At 40.7% G+C, this 20018-nt stretch overlaps 1 long non-coding RNA gene across 12 annotated transcripts in view; it reads right to left on the reverse strand.

The window, feature by feature from the left end:
- Nucleotides 1-17736: 17736 nt before the first annotated feature.
- LOC139079323 (uncharacterized) overlaps nucleotides 17737-20018 on the reverse strand; it is a 36981-nt gene continuing 34699 nt past the window's right edge. For all 12 annotated transcript variants that reach the window (XR_011532858.1, XR_011532869.1, XR_011532859.1 and 9 more), the window contains one exon: nucleotides 17737-19686. This is a non-coding gene — a long non-coding RNA (uncharacterized lncRNA). The remainder of the gene's footprint in view (nucleotides 19687-20018) is intronic.

Here is a 20018-nt window from a genome sequence, read left to right on the forward strand (position 1 = left end):
AAGGGAAAGATACCTCGTGTTCATGGATGGGAAGAATTAATGTTGTTAAAATGTTCATACTACCCAAAGTGATCTACAGATTCAGTGCAATCCCTATTAAAATTCCAGGGGCACTTTTCACAGAAATAAAACAGACAATCCTAAAGTTTGTATGGAAGCATAAGACCCAAATAGCCAAAGCAACCCTGAGAAAGAAGAACAAAGATGGAGGCAATGGAATACTATTCAGCCGTAAAAAAGGAAGGAAATCTTGCCATTTGCAACAACATGACAGATCTTGAGGGTATTGTGCTAAGTGAAATAAGCCAGACAGAGAAAGACAAATACCATGCCAGCTCACTTCTATGTGGAATCTAAAAAAGCCAAACTCATAGAGAGTAGAATAGGGGTTGCCAGGGGCTGAGGGGTGGGTAAGAATGGGGAGTTGCTGGTCAAAAGGTACGAAGTTTCAGTTAAATAAGTCTTCAGGATCTAACGTACAGCGTGGTGGCTATGGTTAACAATACTGTATTCTGTACTTGAAAGCTGCTAAGAGAGTAAATTTTAATGTTTGCACCACACACATACACACAAAGGTAATTATATGAAGTGATGGAGGTAGTAACTAAGCTTATTTTGGTAATCATTTCACTATATATATATGTATCAAATCATCACATTATGCATGCACCTTAAACTTACACAATGTTATGTGTCAATTATATCTCAATAAAGCTGGAAAAAAACAAAAAAGAAAGTAGAAGAAAGGAAATAATGACAAAGGCAGAAATAATGAAACAGAAAACAAGTATAAAATAAAGAAAAGCAACAAGCCCAAACTGATATTTTGAAATGATGAATAAAATTGATAAACCCTTAGAAAGACCAATCAAGAAAAGATAACTGAATATGTTATTTTATACATGCAGTTAAAACTTAAGGAAATGTACAGAATTGTAAAAGCTACCTTAAAGTAATTAATAAAATTTTCTAGGTTCATAAATATCATAATATTAAATATTAGAATTATGTGAATTTATAGGAAAATTTCTATGACTATATGAATATGAAATAATAGAAATTATTTTTTAAAGAATAATATGAGCAGTATATAAAATAAAATCTTAAGAATGAACTGGGCTTTTTACCATTATAGCTATAATGAATAAAATATTAACTTTGAAAAACTAAAAAGAAAAATGTACATAGTTACATAAGATGTTAACATTGTGAGGTGCTGGGTGACAGGTATATGGGAACACTGTACTGTCATTGAAACTCTTCTGAAAATTGAAAATCATTTCAAAATAAGAAGTTTTAAAAAAACTTTTAAAAAAGGACATGTAGTCATCCTTTTGCCTTATTACCAATTTTATATAATTTTTCTTAATAGTTTCCCATTGTGATCATATTCTCCAAGGGTTTTGTTTGTTTGTTTTTTTGTGTTTTTTGCTGAGGAAGATTCACCCTAAGCTAACATCTATTGCCAATCTTTTTCGTTTTGCTTGAGGAAGATTAGCCCTGAGCAAACATCTGTGCCAATCTTCCTCTATTTTGTGTGTAGGCTGCCATCACAGCTTGGCCACCAACAAGTGGTGTCCGTCCACACCCAGGAACTGAACCCCGGCCACTGAAGCAGAGTGCACCGAACTTAACCACTAGCCCAGCGGGGCTGGCCCTGCAGACTATTCTCGATCAGGAAGAAAGGTGGGCCTCACAGTGTTTGGCCCTGTTCATTGACAAGTCTTCCTGTAGCTTGGTCAACAGATCTAGGGTGACATGGTGTTGAGCAACTGCTAAGGCCAGAATAGTAATCTTTGTCCAGAGAGTTCATAAGGAATCTAAGATTAGACTCTTAAAGTCTTTTATTATTTGCTCTTCAATCCCATTGCTAGGGAAGCCCCCAAAATTTACTTCCACCATGTTTCACCCACAGTGGCTATAAATGTGGTGAATCCCTTCTCAAGTTTCCCCAAATCTGCTGATATTTGGCACGCCAGGAGGTGACCTTCCTTACTACCTGACAGGCTGCGACGCTCTAAACCGTAGAACAGGTAAGATGCCACTTCAGCTTCTGGGAGGGCTTTGTGGGATTTGATGCCACATATGAAGTGGAACCCCTGTTCCTTAATCAGGTTTGCCCAGTGGAATGAGATTTATTCTCAAGTATGTTATCCCAGGGATGGGCATGACTGCACAAGAGATTTTTCCAATTAGATGCTGATAAAAAGGAGGACAGATATCTATTGAGCCCATGCTAACATCACCTACTTACGATGTTTAAGATTAAGAAAGACAGGACTCAGACAAATACTTGTACACCAATGTTCACAGCAGCATTATTCACAACAGGCAAAAGGTGGAAACAACCCAAATATCTGTCAACAGATGAATGGATAAAAAGCGTGATATATCATGCAATGGAATATTATTCAGCCATAAAAGGAATGATATTCTGATACATGCTACAACATTAATGAACCTTGAAAACATTATGATAAGTGAAAGCAGCCAGGCACAAAAGGACAAATATTAGATCATTCCACTTATATGAAATATCTAGAATAGGCAAACTCATAGAGACAGAAAGTAGACCAGAGGTCACCTGGGTCTTGCCCCGGGGGGAGGGCGTGGACGAGTAGTTATTGCTTAGTGATTACAGAGTTTTTCTGTGAGGCAATGAAAAATTTTGGAAATAATGCTGACGTTTGAACAATGTTGTGAATGCAATTAATGCCGCTGAATCATACACTTAAAAATGGTTGAAATGGCAGTTTTTATGTTCCATATATTTTACCACAATTTTTCAAAATTAATAATGCAGTATACCAAAAACATTGAATCATACACTTTAAAAATGGGGGAGTTGTATCAACAAAGCTGTTTTAAAAAAGGATTAAGAAAAACATAAAATTATATGTTCAACCAAATTAAAGTATAATCCTGCCACACTTTTTGAAATCAACAGTAATTAGATTCTGTAACATGTCAGGTTAAATATAGTTCCCAAGATCCTTAGTTAACTTTAAAACCTAGGATGAATATTAAATAATGGTTATAGAATATCTGGGTAATTTCTAAGATAGAATGCTCAAACATTGGTTACCAAGTATAGTCTACATCTAGCTTTGCTCCTTCTTTTTGTATGTCATGGAGAAGTCAGACGTTTGGGTCATTTAAACTGCCATTTTAAGAAGGTGTGAAAGGGATGTGTATGGCCCTGGGGGTTACTTCATGTGTTCTTGTAAACTCTGTTGGTTTATGTGTTACTGTAATTTATAATAAGAAATACGTATTTGGTCTTCCTCCCATTTCTGGCAGAGAGCTCTTAAGACCCTTGGAATTTCTTAAGTGATGAGAGTGATAAAGGTGTCTTTTGTTATGTTAATGAGGTGACTTTTTGAAATGCCCCTAGATCACCGAAGGGGGCTGGTCACCAGAGGAACCAACCATGTGATTAGAGGGTTGGAACTTTCAGTCCCATCCCCCTGACCTCCAGAGAGGGGAGAAGGGCTGGAGGTTGGATCAATCACCCACGGCAATGATTTAATCAATCATGGTTACATAATGAAGCCTCCAGAAAAACCAGAAAGGACGGGGTTCAGAGCGCTTCCAGGTTGGTGAACTGGGAGAGTGGTGTGTCTAGGGAGAGCATGGAAGCTCTGCACCCCTTCCCACACACCTGGCCCTACAAATCTCTTCCATCTGGATGTTCACCTGTATCCTTTATCATATCCTCTAATAAACTGGCAAACGGAAGTGTTTCTCTGAGTTCTGTGAGCCACTCTAGCATATTAATCGAACCCAAGGAAGGAGGGGGTCGTGAGAACCTCCAATCTGTAGCTCATCCATCAGAAGCACAGCCGGGGGCGGGAGGGGGCAGTCTTGAAGGACTGAACCCTTAACCTGTAGAATCTGAGACTATCTCCGGGTGGATGGTGCCAGCATTGAATTGAACTGTGGGACACCCTGCTGGCGTCCAAGAATTGCTTGTTGGTGTGGGGAAGCCTACACACAAAAAACACACACATTAGAATAGGGTGCAGGAACCTAAAAGAGTTTGACAAAATGTTTGTGCATGGTAAGTGGTTCTTAATGTCCTACCTCCCTGTTCTCTTTCTGAAGCAGAACCTGGTCACTTTGGTAAAAGTTAGAGTCAAGGTGATTGAAGCTATACCAGGAGCAACAGTGGCAGAGGAATATATTATTAGAATGTTTATATCAACTATTTTCTTCATGAGAAAACAAGCAAATCTTAAAAGTCAAATAAACTAAAATGTGTTTGTATTATAGTCCACACTGGTAAAATTAGGAAAAAGACATGTTTGTTTTTAAGGTAAAATTTCAGATCAGTCTGACTGGTCCAAGGATTAAACCTTTCTTGAATCCATGACCTTGGATTTTATATAAAACTGCCTCTGTTCTAGCAGTTTCTATGAGAAAGGTTTTGTTTGTTTAACTCATTTAAAGTATTAGAGTTCAGCTTCTTTGTTTTCTGGGAGTTTGGGCAATATTGGATTTATGTAAGCTCTTGTCAGTCTCTATAAACCAATCAGAGCAAATCTCCTTTAATTTGAGTCTTTACAATCTAATTTGTCAATACTCTTAGGAGGTAGGAAAATGTTCTACACTCGCACAATGAGATTTAAGGCTTTTCTCATTTATGGACCTACAGATGCCCTCAGTTTACAGCTTCAGTTTTACAGCCTCAGTCACTAGTCAGAGTAGACACAGAACCACAAAAACCTACCATTCAAAAAGATCTCGAAGGACTCTTCTTTCCATTGGGCACAAAATATTTTAAGTGATTAGGTCTCACAAATCAACAATGAGACAAACAAAAAGAGCTAGCAGACCAGAATCTCTGTCATCTCTCACTCAACAGAGAGATCTCATCATCCACCCAGCAGAGATCACCAATGGTGAAACCATAAAACCAGGTTCCTGAACACTGTTGCTCCCATGGGGAAAATTCATCGGCCTTGCACAAATGAGACCCTTGTATACACAGACTGCTCTCTCAGCGTAGTGGTCCAGCCTGGCCTAATGGTCTGATACCCTCTCGTAAAGGAAGAACCTCAGTTTTCTACCTCTAGAGTAGGGAAAACCCAGTTCTTCCCTGCAATGTCTTTCTTCCCTGAGTGTCCCCTTTACTTTTAACAGAACACTTTGCTTCGGACACTTCTGGTCACCAAACGTGTGGAGGTTTTTCCCTCACCAAGCAATTCTCTGACACTAGTCGAGTGTCCTACAATTTAACTCAATTCTCACACTGTCTACCTGGAGATAGCATCAGGTCCCACGGGTTGAGGGCTGGGTCCCATGAGACTTCTCCCCCTACTTCAGATGCCAATTGCAAGCAATAGGTCCCCCAGCTACCTATAATTTCTGTCCGACTTGGCTATAAATCAGAAGTTCCCATGAAATCCTCCTTCTTTGGATCAATTAATTTGCTAGAATGGCTCACAGAAACCAGGGAGAGGCTTTACTTACATTTACCGATTTATTATAAAAGGATATGATAAAAGATACAGATGAACATCCAGAGGGAAGACATGCATAGTGTAAGGTATTCAGGAAAGGACACAGAGCTTCCATGCCCTCTCCAGGCTTGCCCTCTCCCATCACATCCACATGTTCTCCAAACCCCATACTCTTGGGATTTTGTGGAGGCTTCATCACATAGGCATGATCAATCATTCACTCCACTTTCAGCCCTTCTCCCTTCTCAAGAAAATAGAGGGTGAGGCTGAAAATTCCATGCGTCTAATCATGAGTTGGTTTTTCCGGTGACCAACTCCCATCCAGGAGCCTACCCAGAGTCACCTCATTAGAACAAAAGATTCTCCTATCACCCAGAAAATTACAAGGATTTCAGGAACTCTGTGTCAGGAACCAGGGTCAAAGACCAAATATGAGAACAAAGATGCTCCTAGTGCTCTTATCACTTAGGAAATTACAAAAGTTTCAAGAGTTCTGTGCCAAGAGCCAGGGGTAGAGAGCAATAGTATTTCCCATTGTCTCACACCTCTATTCATGGACCAGCTATGGAAAGGGACACAGCCCAAAAGACGAGTTAGACAAGTTACAGACAAACAGAATAACCAGAAACAAAAGCAAAGAATCAAAAGGAGAAACAGAGAGTCAGCAAAGGAAAATCCCATTGCCTCTTGGGATTCACTCCAGGAGTCAAGAAAAAAATACGTTTAGGCTTAAACAACCTGTGAGAGTCTACTGCCAATCCTGACAGAAGGCAACCTGACAGAGTTTGCACTGCAAAATCCCCAGCACTAACACAAGGGAAGAAACCTCTCAGAATCTCTAACCAGGGCTTTATCTGTCCCTTGAAACCTCCAAGCTGATTATTAAGTAAGGTCAGGAGAACACATGCAAGGTCTTGGGGAAAGGAAGAGGCTCTACACAGGAGATAATTGGCTTGTTGAGTGGTCTGAAACTCAGTTGCGGTACAAAGACGCAACTGTTTTATTATTCTCTAATCACTGCCTTCAACTCAGTTTTGTCGCATTTCCCTCCCTGGTGCCTCAACAATATCTTGGACAGGCTCATTAGCCTTCTGGGCATTTAGTATAATTTAAGTCTCCAATCTCATATTCATCAACCCATGTCCATCATGATTGCATTTCCACCTCTATTCTCATCTCCATCTCCCACCCACCTCCTTCTCCTTTTCCATCCTAAAGAGCATCATCTCTGCAGACAGATAAATCAGAGGTAATTGTCCATTTCTGACTCCTTTCTTCTGCCCCATTTGAATAAAAAAACAATACTAAAGAGATAAAGGATTGAATGGCAGGGCAGACCATCTCTTTTCCCTTCTCTATATTCCTGATGTCAAAACCTGACCTGTGGACAAGAAGGAAAACGGATGGGGAACTCCAGACTAAACTGGACTTGAGATCTGTTACTCCATACATTTCTTTCTCTTTTGCCTCTTCTGGTCTCTGACTTTCCTTAGCTTCTCTCTTTGTGTCTTTGTCTTCGTATCTCTCTCAGTGTTTCCTTGCCTCCCTTCAACTTCCTCCTACTTCCCATCCCAGTCCCAGTCCTTCCCCACACTCGCCATGGACCGTGGAGAAGCTCTATCTGAATTCTAACTTAGTGATTTCTTTTGAAGTTTCTCACTTGTAATCTGAGGAGGAAATTTTGTATGGAGGGAACATCAACCTTGATAGTCCCCAACATCTCCCCAAACTTTTAGACTTCTTCATGAATCTTCCTCAGTTTTTACCCTGGAGGAAGAAAGAGTGCAAGGGAAATGTATAGGCATAGGGATGGGGTACATGGGGGAGACAACAAAGATAGCAATGGGAGCAGATCCACGAGGGGTGGGGAATGGGGGGGTTTAGAACTGAATCCAGGAAGAAGAAAGACTGTTGATAAACATGGATGGCAATGGAGCTAGAAATGAAGATGGAAATGTGAATGGAATGGTGACCAGCTGGGAATGGTGATGAGAATGAAGAGGGGATAGAATCTGAGGATAGAGAGATGGATCAGGAAGGAGATAGATGGCAATGGGAATGGAGATGGGAAGGTAGATCTGTAGGGATAGGGGAATGGTGATGGAAATAGGGGTATAGAGATGGGGGTAGGATTGGGATGGAATGGGAGTGGAAATGGGAATAGGATGGAATCATGAAATGTGTGGCATCGGGTTGGAGATGATGATTCATATAAAGTCAGGATGGTAACAGTACACTTCACTGCTTCCAGTTGATGGTGTCTCTTCACCCATCAGCCAACACTCTTGAGTAGGTAAAATGGCTCTGATCAATTCCAATGTGTGTGTGTCGGTGGGGTGGAGGTGCCCCACACCACCAGGGATTAATGCTTTGACACCAGCTGGGTGTCTTACAATTCAATTCAATTCCGACACTATTGTTAAAAAGAAAAAATAGGGGCTGACCCAGTGGTGTAGTGGTTATATTCGCGCACTCCACTTCAGCAGCCTGAGGTTCATGGGTTCGGATCCCAGGCACGGACCTACACACCACTCATCAAGCCATGCTGTGGCAGTATCCCACATACAAAATAGTGGAAGATTGGCACAGATGTTAGCTCAGGGCTAATCTTCCTCACCAAAAATAAGAAAAAGAAGAAAAAAGGAAAAATAGGCCCAAAATGAAGTCACTTATGCTAAGCCCTACCAAGACCTAATACTTAAACTAATTGCAGTTGCAGCCTCTTCCAGGAGTGGAATTTTAAACCAATCAGTCTGGAATTTCCTCCTCAACACTAGAGAGGTAATCTGCCTGATAAGACCCCCTGCTTTCCCCTAAGAGAAAATGACCTTGCCTGAAAGAATCCATTCCTTTTCTTGTTTAAACTCATTTTGTTTATTTTTATTTTGTTTTGAATTTGTGATGTATCTTCATTATTATTATTATTATTATTATTATTATTATTATTTGAGGAAGATTAGCCCTGAGCTAACATCTGCTGCCAATTTTCCTCTTTTTGCTGAGGAAGACTGGCCCTGAGCTAACATCCATGCCCACCTTTCTCTACACTATATGTGGGATGCCTACCACAGCATGGCTTACCAAGGGGTGCCATGTTTGCACCCAGGATCCAAACCGGCGAACCCCAGGCCACCAAAGCAGAACGAGCGAACTTAACCACTGCAACACCGGGCCGACCCCTGAAATAATCCATTCTTTTAACTTCTTTGTCCCACTCTCTTTCTGCCTATAAAAACCTTCCATTTTGTACAACTCCTTGGAGCTCCTTTCTATTTGCTGGATGGGATGCTACTCGATTCATGAATTGTTGAATAAAGCCAGTAGACCTTTAAATTGACTCAGTTGAATTTTTGTTCTTTAACACTATCTTCCCAGGGATACCATCAGATTCTACAGGTTGAGGTCTCAGTCCTACAAGATTGTCCCCCTCCCCACTTCAGAAGTCAGTAGCAAAGCCCAGGTTATCATCTGTGCTTCTGACCAACTGTCTAAAAATCAGAGGTTCCAATGACCCCCTCCTTGGGTATGATTAATTTGCTAGAGTGGTTCACTGACCTCAGAGAAACATTTTATTTGCTAGACTGCTGGTTTATTATAAAAGGATATAACTCAGGAACAGACAGGTGGAAGAGATGCATAGGGCAAGGTATGTGGGAAAGGGCGTGGAGCTTCCATGCCCTCTCCAACTGCACCACTCTCCCCACATCTCCAGGTGTTCACGAACCTGGAAGCCCTATGAACCCCATCCTTTTCATTTTTTATGGAGGCTTCACCACATAGGCATGACTAATTAAATGACCGGCAATTGATTTAACCTCCACCCTTTTCCCCACCCAGAAAACCATGGGGGTGAGACCAAAAGTTCCAACCCTCTAACCACATGGTTGGTTCTCCTAGCAACCAGCCCCCACCCTGAGGCGAAGTCCAAAAGTCACCTCATTATTATAACAAAAGACACCTTTATCGGCCTCATCACTTAGGAAATTCCAAGGGTTTTAGGAGCTCTCTGCTGGAAATGGGAGGAAGACTAAATATGTATTTCTTATTATAAATCACAATATCACAGTAGAGAACTGGCAGGGTAGCTTAAGTTCAACTATCTTTCATGGTGGCCAACTGGCCTACAGGCAACTCCAATCACAGGAGTACAGGCTTCTCCATGGTAGCATCCTCTGTTTACCCTGCCATCTCTCTACAAATTCCTTTCAGGTTTCTTTAGAGTCTGGAGTGCCTGATGCTGCTTTTTCCTCCGCTGTGGTCCTAATGGACCACTTAGAATGAGAGGAAAAGTCCCTTTCAACCTCCTGTTATCACCATTGTCATTTAATTGATCAGGTTAAGAGATGATCATGTAACCACGAACTCTCTAGGACCAGTTCCAACTGACCCCATCTTATCAACAGAAGATTAAAGTTGTTTTTCAGGGGCAAACCCCCCCCCCCCCCAAAATGCAAGTCACGTAGCCAAAGCATACACAGAGGAGAAAATCTTGACTTGAAATAACACCCGGAACTAAAGATTCTCCCCCGTACAGAATCAAAGGACTGGGACGTGACCAGAACTTGAAAGTCAGACTCTCATCAGAAGCGAGGGGTCCATTGTCTAGGAAGATCCAGTGTTAAAGCCCCTTTCAGTTCTTAGCATAAATGTTTAAAGCCCTTCAATCAAATCCTGCCCCGACAGGGCTTCCACATGCCAGCCTGTTCCCTCTAACCTCTTAAATTTTGCCCCAAGCCCTGGATGGCAGAGACAGATTGGAGAGCCTTGCCTCCTGTCTCCTTTCTGATTGACCTCGCAATAAAGCCTTTTCTTTTCTCAAAAACCAGTGGTGTAATTATTAGCTTTTTATGCACGTTGGGCAGAGAACCCCCTTTGTGTGTGATAATAGACCGGATTCCACTGAGAAGTTGTTCTCACCTCCAGGTGCAGATGTGAGTGGTTTTTTCCCCAGTGACAAATAAAATGGCAAGGAATAGGGTATATTGGAGCATATGAGGAAGTCATTTGGTGTAAATCTAATTTGGATGGACTTTGTTTTTCCAAAAGGGCCTGACATGGCCGTTGAGCACACATTGTATATCTGCTTAAGCATTTGCTGTGTCCCAAAGACAAGAACAGATGCCCTTAAGATAAAGATGCAACTTCCCCCACATTGGCATTTCCTTAAGGATAAGCATCTTTACCTAGGCTAGGAATTGATTGTTGTGCCCATCCTGTGACCACCCAGCTTGAGACAACAGACTGTGTCCACCAAGATGGCAGACCTACTACCTGCTGTGTCCATCAATCGCTGTGCCAACAGAGCAGTCTCATAACTATTGTAAAAGAGACATTTCAATCATATGTGAAACATGCCCTTTGAGGGTATATAACCACTCTGTATAACCCGCTTCTTTGGTGCCCTTCCTTCCTTGGGGAAGGAAGGCCCCAGACTGTATGGTCCTCACATTTAGCTCAGAATAAAGTCATCCCAATTTTCATTTATAGATTGGTTACGGATTATTTTCGTCAACACCAGTATGAACTCAGAATTCGTCAGAACAAGGTGTGCTCTCATGAGGTGCAGTCATGGATGGTGGAGGGTCTACACTGACTCAAGTTGAGCGTGCTCTTTGTATAAACTGAGTTACAAAATCTCCTGGGAGAATGTCCCCAAATGCTTATAGCCTGAGGCAGTCTCCCCCGTCTCACTAAGGGCACTTCATCCAGCCCTTGCTACACTTCCTGAAGGGGACTCTGGCTCCAGACTTTGGAGAATAACACTTCCAAGGAAGACAGTGGTCTGTGTGAGGAGGCACCCAGGACTGGCTAGTCCTCTCGGACAATGGGCAGCTATGGGCTTCCTTTGTCTAAACTCCTACTTTTCCATTGGCCAGTCCCTACACTAATACCACACTGCCCTAATTACAATAGATTTGTAATCAATCCTACTCTCTGGTATTGTTGGTCCTACTGCCTTTTCTCAGGAAAATTGGTAATTCTTAGCCCTTTATACATCCACAAATATTTTACAATATTCTTGCCATGTTGAGATTTTCTTTGGAATTGCATTGAATCTATAAATTCTTCTTCTTCTTTTTTTTTTTTTTGAGGAAGATTAGCTCTGAGCTAACTGCTGCCAGTCCTCTTCTTTTTGCTGAGGAAGACTGGCCTTGAGTTAGCATTGTGCCCATCTTTCTCTCCTTTATATGTGGGACGCCTACCACAGCATGGCGTGCCAAGCGGTGCCATGTCCACACCGGGGATCCGAACCAGCGAACCCCGGGCCACCAAAGAGCAGAACGTGCAAACTTAACCGCTGTGCCACCGGGCCAACCCTGAATCTATAAATTCTTTTGGAGAAACTTGATACACTTAAAATATCGACTCTTCTGACCTGTAAACGTATTATATCTTCCCATCTATTAGATCTTCTGCAATGTCTCTCATTAAAGTTTCATAATTTTCCCTGAACAAGTCTTGCACATATTTTGGTGGGCTTATTCCTAGGACCTCACTTTTTTTATGCTATTGTGGATTTTTTAAATTTCAATTTTGGTTTCTTACAGGAATGTAGAAATAAAATTGATTTTTTATGTTGATTTTATATCTGGCAACTGTGCTAAGTTATAATTATTTAAGGTTTTTAAATACATACAATCATAGCATCTGCAAATAATGCCAGTTTTGTTTCTTCCTTTCCAATCTTTTACCTTTTACTTAATTTTTTTCCTTTTTATAGATGGCCGGCATGACTTCAAGGACAACATTAAATAGAAGTGATGATTGCAGGCATCTACATCTTGTTCCAATCTCAAAGGAAAGCTTTGTTGCTCGCTACAGGGTTTTTGTAAATAGCTTTTATCAGATTAAGGAAATGTCATTCTATTCTTAGTTTGCTAGGCGTTTTCATGAATAGATATTTAATGTCATCGAATGCTTTTTCTGAGTGTATTGAAATGGTCATATGATTTTTCACCTTTAATTTATGAATGTGATGGATTACATTGATTGATTTTTTTTTTTTTTTTTGAGGAAGATTAGCCCTGAGCTAATATCTGCTGCCAATCCTCCTCTTTTTTTGCTAAGGAAGATTGCCCCTGAGCTAACATCCATGCCCATCTTCCCCTACTTTGTGTGTGGGACGTCTACCACAGCATGGCTTGCCAAGCAGTGTGTAGGTCCACACCTGGGATCCAGACCAGCAAACCCCGGGCCGCTGAAGCAGAACGTGTGAACTTAACTGCTGCACCACCAGGCCTGCCCCTGATTGAAATTTTTAATGCTTAAACTAAAGGTATCTTATTAGTTGCATTTACACATCTGAAATTCCTCTTGGTTACTATGGGAACAGCTTCCTCAAATTTCAGATTAAATTTTTTTAAATGTACATGTCAGAGGAGGGGCTCTTATACTGAAAACCAAATCTCTTTACTGAAACCTGCAGCCAATCTTTCCCCACAGTTGCCTGAACAGCAGTGTACAGATGAATGCTCCACTATTTCAACAATCCACTTTAGTTGTTTCTTTTAAAACTGTGCCATAAAATTCCAAATCAAAAGAGAAAACAGGAGCCGTTTACAGTTCGGTTGGAAAGTAGAGCTTATTTCACTTTGTTTCAATATCTTCTAAGACATATTTGGCAGAGTTTCCATAAATCTCAGCAAGTTAATTCCACCTACCAAAAATTCAAAGGGAAATCCACTTTTTGAGTTAAAGGGTTTCTTAGCTTTTCTTTATGGGTCGGCCCTTTGTAATTTTTTTAAAGAATGATTATAGGGGCTGGCCCCGTGGCCGAGTGGTTGAGTTCGCACGCTCCGCTGCAGGCGGCCCAGTGTTTCGTTGGTTCGAATCCTGGGCGCGGACATGGCACTGCTCATCGAGCCATGCTGAGGCAGCGTCCCACATACCACAACTAGAAGAACCCCACAACGAAGAATATACAACTATGTACCAGGGGCTTTGGGGAGAAAAAGGAAAAAAAAAAAAAAAAAAAAAGAATGATTATAATAATTTCTAGCAACTACCATAGCTTTTTTCCTCCCTCATTTGAAAAAAAATCTCAAGTGCATATTGTTTCTTTAGTTTAAGTAAGCAGATTTTTTGAAAGCAGAGATTAACCATCTGGCTGCTTAGGTGAATTGGCAGAAATCCCGCCTCTCATTCTTCCATCCAGCAACCACACCCAGCAACTATTCCAGGCCACTGAAACAGCCTGAATCTCGCCAGCTCTTTAAGGACTTTGTATATTTCAACAGCTTTGAGTGTGTGAAGGGATAAGCAAAATGTGGTATATACACACAATGCATACAATGGACTATTATTCAGCTTTAAAAAGGAAGGAAAGAGGGGTGGGGAATTGCATGGAGGTGGTCCAAAGGTAGAAACTTCTACTTACAAATGCGTACTGGGGATGTAATGTACAACATGATGACTATATATATATATATAGTTAACACTGCTGTATGGTTTATTTGAAAGTTGCTAAGAGAGTAGATCCTAAAAGTTTTCATCACAAGAAAAAAAAATTTTTTGGTAACTATATGAGGTGATGGATGTTCACCAAACTTATTGTGGTAATCACTTCACAAGTCACTATACTGCATACCTGAAACTTTTATAGTGTTGTATACCAATTATATCCCAAATTGAAAAGAATTAAATTAAGTTAAATTAAAAAAGGAAGGAAAGTCTGCTACGTGCTATAACATGGGTGGACCCTGAGGACCTTATGCTAAGTGAAATAAGCCAGACACAAAAAGACAAATATTTTGTGATTCCACTTCTACAAGATATATGGACTAATCAAATTCTCTGAGACAGGAAGCGAAATGGTGGTTGTCACGGGCTGGTGGGGGCGGGGGGTGGGGGGGGTGGGAAATGGAGTGTTGTTGTTTAACTAATATAGAGCTTCAGTTTTGCAAGATGAGAAAGTTCCAGAGATTGGTTGCATGACAATGTGAATATACTTAACACTTCTGAACTGACACTTAGAAATGGTTAAGATGGTAAATTTTGTTATGTGTGTTTTACCACAATTAAAAGTAAAAATAAAACACTTAGAGTCTATAGGTGTAACAGTGCATCTGGCTGTTAGTTAACAAATCAGGTGTTTGGGGTTTTTTTTCCTTTGTGGCATCATCAGTTTTTTTTTGTTTTTTGGGGGGTATTTTTTGGTGAGGAAGATTGGCCCTGAGCTAACATCTGTAGCCAATCTCCTTCTTTTTGCTTGAAGAAGATTGCCCCTGAGCTAACATCTGTGCCAATCTTCCTCTATTTTTTGTATGTGGGATGCTGCCACAGCATGGCTTGATGAGTGATGTGTAGGTCTGCACCTGGGATCCAAACCCGCAAACCCTGGGCTGCTGAAGTGGAGCATGTGAACTTAACCACTACGCCACCAGGCCAACCCCATCAGTGTTTTTTTAAAGACACTAATCAATCTAAACAATGACAACTGCACTTACAGCTTAGGGTATAACAGCACAAGAACTCCTTTAGTGGTAGGAGTGCCACTCCTAAAGACGAGGCTTTGAGCTCTGAGCTGAGTGTAAGCTTTAATGGACTCTTTGGGGCAGTTGGAGCTGTGTTTCTCTAAGGGACGAATCAGATGGTCATGATCCATCTTCGAAGTCCTTTTCTGCTGGTATCCACATCTCAAACAGCTACCTCAGCCTGGAAAGATCCTCTAATTATATTTGGGGTGAAATCCTTATGGCCTGGAGTGTCCACGAATGTAATAATTTTGTTTCCTATATTTTCATCTCAATATGCATCATTACTTCCTTTTCCCTGTCTTTGCCAGTGTCGTCTGAGACTGTGCATATGGAACAAAGATTTGTCTTTTTCTTTTTCGTTAAAGATTGGCACCTGAGCTAACAACTGTTGCCAATCTTCTTTTTTTCTTCCTGCTTTATCTCCCCAACCCCCCTCCCCCCCCAGGTACATAGTTGTATATCTTAGTTGCAGGTCCTTCTAGTTGTGGGATGTGGGACGCCGCCTCAAGGTGGCCTGACGAGCGGTGCCATGTCCGAGTCCAGGATCTGAACCCTGGGCCGCCGCAGAGGAGCGGGCGAACTTAACCACTCAGCCATGGAGCCGGCCCCAAGATTTCTCTTTGTAAACTGCTGTTCATACCAATGCATAGTTCTTTTGTTTCTATTACCCAGAAGAAGCAAATGGTCCATCAGTGACACCACCAACCAGACCGGTGACCACCAGGCTGAGGAGCTGCTCTTCCTCCTACACGTCCTCGAGTTCTGCAGTAGCAAACAACTCCCGGATCTTAGTGGTTTGGAGCAACAGGGCTTATTCTTGCTCATGTTAAATTTTTGGCTGCAGAATTCACATTTTCTTCATTCTGAAACACAGACAGGTAAAGCAGCCCCTATCTAGGACATCCGACTCCTGTCACTGAGGAATCAATGGCAGAACCTCACAAGGGTTCCTAAAGCTTCTGCTTGAAAATGGCACATGTCACTTTTACTTAAGTTTTGTTGGCTAAAGCAAGTCTTTTGACCGAGGCTGATGTCCATGGAGAGTAGAAGTGTAATTCTCTCATAAGAAATGGCAACAAGTAATTGAAAGCAATGATATAGCGTATTAGTGTTATGTTTAAGGCATTTTGTTTTGTTTTGCTTTGTTTACTTTTTGGTGAAGAAGATTGGCCATGAGCTAACGTCTGTTGCCAATCTTCTTTTTTTCTCCTCCCCAAAGCCCTAGTACATAGTTGTACATCCTAGTTGTAAGTCCCTCTAGATTTTCTATGTGGGATGACACAACTACAGTATGGCTTGATGAGTGGTGTGTAGGTCTGGAGCCCAGGATCCAAACCCACAAACCCCAGGCCAAAGTGGAATGCGTGAACTTAACCACTGCACCAGCAGGTCGGCCCCCTAAGCTTTTTGATTCAATGTTTATGGGCAAGATTGGCCTGTAACTTTTCTTCCTCAAAGTGTCCTTCCCAGGTTTTTGTATCAAGGTTATGCTGTCCTCGTAAAGTGATGTGGAAAGTGTTCCCTCTTCATTAGTTCTCTGGAAACATTTGGATAAGATTGGAATTGTGTCTTCCTTGGGTGTCGGTGGAACTCACTAGTGGCAGTCAATCTGCCATCTTGCTTCTGTTGGGTGGGTCCAGCAGCTGCGCTCATGGTGGTTTCCTGCTACAGTGGCTCTTTCACTTCCTGTGGTGGCGCTCCCTCCGGACAAACAATGGCATGCTCTAACACCCGAGTATCAGATACGAAATTGTTGCTTCTTCTGGTCATATGATCCTAATAATTGCCCTTGTTAAAATCCAGCCCGTTTCCAATTCCAACCAAGGGAGAAGCTCATGATAGCTTTTCAGTTATTACCAAACTACTAACATTTAATGTTAACTCCTCCCAAAGTAACGGTCTTGCCAGGTCAGTGAGATTCTCAAGGGAAGCTCCACCCAGGAGGTTTTGGTTTCAGCAGGAGGCTGTGGAGAGGTTCTCTCTGCCCCTCACATACTGTTCCTCTTGCTCCAGCTTATTCCTCTGCTGTTTGTGAATCTGTTAAGATTTATATTTATTCCTCAGTCTGCTTGAAGTGATGCGTAATTGTAGGCCATTGTAGACAAATGGGAATTTTTCACCTCTGGAGAAGTAAAACTTTGGAATGGTCCTTGTACTCTGTTACATGCCTTACTTTGTGCTGTAGCTATCCAAAAAAAGTGTATTACTCTTCAAAAATCTTCTAGTGACTCTCCACGTGAAAACGCTCTAGCTCTTTGCTGCCTGAGTGTGGTTCCTGAACCAGCAGCACGCACTACCCAGGAGCTTGTTAGAAACGCAAAATAACCTGGCCCCTCCCAGAGCTGGGAATCAGAATCTGCATTTCAGCAAGACCCCCATCTTGGATCTGTGGGCACCGAAAATTTAAGAAGCACTGCTCTGGCTGATGCCGTGTACCTCTCCCGGGCCACGCTGCTGCTTTTGTCCTCCCCGATCCATGCATTTCCTCTGGTGGTCCTGTCTGTCAAATTCAGAAAAGGACCCCAGGAGACTGGTGTCAGGAAAAATTGAAATTGTACTTTGTGTTTAAAAAAAAAATTCCCGTAAGCACTATTTATTTTAGAAACTCTTTTAGGGACTGGCCCTGTGGTCTAGTGGTTAAGTTGGCACTCTATGCTTCAGTGGCCCAGGGTTTTGCCCGTTCAAATCCTGGGCACAGACATGGCGCCGCTCATCAAGCCATGCTGAGGTGGTGTCCCACATGCCACAACTAGAAGGACCCACAACTGAAAATATACAGCTATGTACCGGGGGGCTTTGGGAGAAAAAGGAAAAAAAATAATTCTTTTATTGTGAAATATAACACACACATAAAAGTGCATAAAATATAAATGTAAAGTACAATGACTAATTCTAATGTGAACATCCATTTAACTACCACCCAGATTAAAAAATAGAGCTTAACCAGCACCCTAAAGGCAGCCCCTCACCCATACAAGACTTCTTTCCAGAATACACGCCTCTTTCTATCCCTAGACATAACCACGATCCTGAATTTTACGTTAATTATTTGCTTGTTTTCCTTTTAGTTTTACCACATATGTATATGTCTCTAAACAACAGTTTAGTTTGGCTGGCTTTTTCAACTTTATAAATGGAATTATTTGCATCTTGCTTCATGCATTTGATTTGTAAGATTCATTTGTGGTGTTGTAGTTCATTCATTTGCATAGCTGAATAATTTTCCATCCCGTGAATATGTTACAATATATTTATCTCTTCTGCTGTTATAGGACAATAGAGTTGTTGAGGTTATTATAAAAATGCTGCTATGTTGGTTTTATACAAATATTCTGGTGAATATGTGCATAAAGCCTCTAAGGAAATTATCTCAAATTATTTTGCTCACTTACCTCTAAAAGACTTGGAAAAAGTATGCATTCTCTCACACATTTTTTTTTAAATAGACTTTATTTTTAATTTTTGAGGAAGATTAGCCCTGAGCTAACTACTGCCAATCCTCCTCTATTTTTTTGCTGAGGAAGGCTGACCCTGAGCTAACATCCATGCCATCTTCCTCTACTTTATACGTGGGATGCTACCACAGCATGACTTTTGCCAAGCGGTGCCGTGTCTGCACCCGGGATCCAAACTGGCAAACCCTGGGCCACAGAGAAGCAAAACGTGCAAACTTAACCGCTGCACCACTGGGCCGGCCCCTAGACTTTATTTTTTAGAGTAGCTTTAGGTTCACAGCAAAACCAAATAGAAAGTACAGAGTTCCCATATACTCCCTCCCCCTACACTTGTACAACCTCCCTCGCTATGAACATCCCCACCAGAGTGGCACATTTGTTACAATTGATGAATCTATGCTGACACATCTTTATCACCCAAAGCTCATAGTTTACATTAGAGTTCATGCCTGCTGTTACACTGTCTATGGGTTTTGACAAATGCGAACTGACATGTTTCCACCATTATAGTATACAGAATAGTTTCACTATCCTAAAAATTGTCACACATTTTTAAGTTATCTAAAATTTTCATTGTAAGTTAAACAGTTGCAAAGGATTTGATTTCTTGAGTATTATAAACACTGACCTTTTAAAATGAAACTATTATAACACTCTTCTCTAATACCATCTAGTTACTAGTAATCTAAATAACATTGTGATTTTTTCAGTTTTTATTTTGAAATAATTTCAGATTTACAGAAAAGTTGCAAGAATGGTACAAGGAATCTCATATAACTTTCACTTAGATTCCTCAAATATTAGCATTTTATCACATTTGCTTTATCTATCTATCCCTAAATACTTTAGTGTATGTTTACTAAAAACAAGGACATTCTCTTCCATAACCACAATCAGTATCATAATCAAGAAATTAATACTGATATGATGCTAAATGGCTATATTTAAATTTTCCAACTGTCCTAATAATATTCATTATAAGCAAAGAAAATCTAGGACCATGCATAACATTCAGTTGTCATGTCTCGGGTCTTTATTCCAGAACAATTCCTCAGTCTTTCCTTATCCTTTATGATCTTGACATTTTTGAAGAGTACAATCCAGTTACTTTGTGGAATATCCTTTAATTTGAGTTTGTTTGATGTTTTCTCATAATTAACTAAGTTTATGCATTTTTTAGGCAGGAATATCAGATAAGTGATGTTGTGTTCTTCTCAGTGCATCATATCAGAAGACATATGATATCTGTTGTCTTTTTACTGATGATGTTAACTTTGATCACAAATTTCTCCACTACAAAGATAAAAAAATAAAAATATAATTTTATTGATATGCTAAGAAAGGAGAGAAATGAAATCATATAAAATGCTCAATAAAACCACAAAAGACAGAAAAAGAGTGGAAGACAAAGATAGGAACAAAGAACAAGGACAACAAATAGAAAACAGTAACAAATATGGTAGATATTAATCCAACTATATCAATAATCTCTTTAAATGTCAATGGTCTAAACACACCAATTAAAAGATAGAGATTGTCAGAGTGGATTGAAAAAACCAAGACCCAACTATGTTTCTACAAGAAACTTACTTTAACTTTTCTTAGTATATAATACTTTCATTTTA

This window comes from Equus przewalskii, chromosome 2 (genome assembly GCF_037783145.1).
Source record: "Equus przewalskii isolate Varuska chromosome 2, EquPr2, whole genome shotgun sequence".
Taxonomy (NCBI): domain Eukaryota; kingdom Metazoa; phylum Chordata; class Mammalia; order Perissodactyla; family Equidae; genus Equus; species Equus przewalskii.